Consider the following 1,055-nt stretch of genomic DNA (forward strand, 5'->3'; position numbering starts at 1 on the left):
AGTCTTCCAAGTATCCTGAAAAATCTACAACCAGGAGAAGATAAAATAGATGAATGGGACCTCCTAAGAATTAAATCCCTATGCACATCCAAAAACTTCTCCAACAGGGTAAAAAGGGAAGCCACAGACTGCGAAAAATATTTGGTAATGACATGTCAGATAAGGGACTTATATCTAGAATGTATAAAATACTTCAGCACCACAACAAGATAAACGTAAATAATCCAATAGAAAAATGGACACACCATATGAACAGACACTTCATAGAAGAAAACATGACAGCCAACAAGCACATGAAGAAATTCTCAAAATCTCTAGCTCTAAGAGAGATGCAAATCAAAACAACTATGAGATATCATCTCACCCCAGTAAGAATAGCAAAATTTAACAGAGCAGCAAGCAACAAATGCTGGCAAGGTTGTGGAAAAACTGGAATACTTATTCACTGTTGGTGGAACTGTAAAATGGTGTTACTACTGTGGAAAGCGGTGTGGGGCTTTCTCAAAAATTTGCAAATAGAGATACCATTTGACCCAGCAATTCTACTACAGGGAATATACCCCAAAGAGAACATAACTGCTGTCAAAGCAGATACATGCATACCCATGTTTATTGTGACTTTGTTCACAATAGCAAGAAGTTGGAAACAATCTAAGTGCCCATCAACAAATAAATGAGTAGAGAAACTATGATATATTCACACAGTGGAATATTAGCTACATTGAAAAACAAAGAACTCATGCAATTTTATTCAAGATTGGTGACCCTGGAGGACATTATGCTGAGTGAAATATCTCAGTCACAAAAAGACACATACTGCATAGTGTCACTGTTGTTGTCACTGTTGTAGAATGGGACTGACATCAGGCTTGGTGTAAGAGTGAGAAAAACTGGATAAATTATGTATATTGCATTGAAACAGATGAGGGAGAGAATAGTTTAAAAGTGATATATGATAGGGTATTATGGTTATCACAAGAGTCTAGAATGAAGGTTGCATAGTTGAGTATACTCGGGGCAGGGGAATTGTATACCAACGAAGGAATTTTTCTTTT

This window comes from Elephantulus edwardii, unplaced genomic scaffold, assembly GCF_000299155.1.
Source record: "Elephantulus edwardii isolate Elephantulus edwardi_28Jun2011 unplaced genomic scaffold, EleEdw1.0 scaffold00069, whole genome shotgun sequence".
Lineage (NCBI taxonomy): Eukaryota > Metazoa > Chordata > Mammalia > Macroscelidea > Macroscelididae > Elephantulus > Elephantulus edwardii.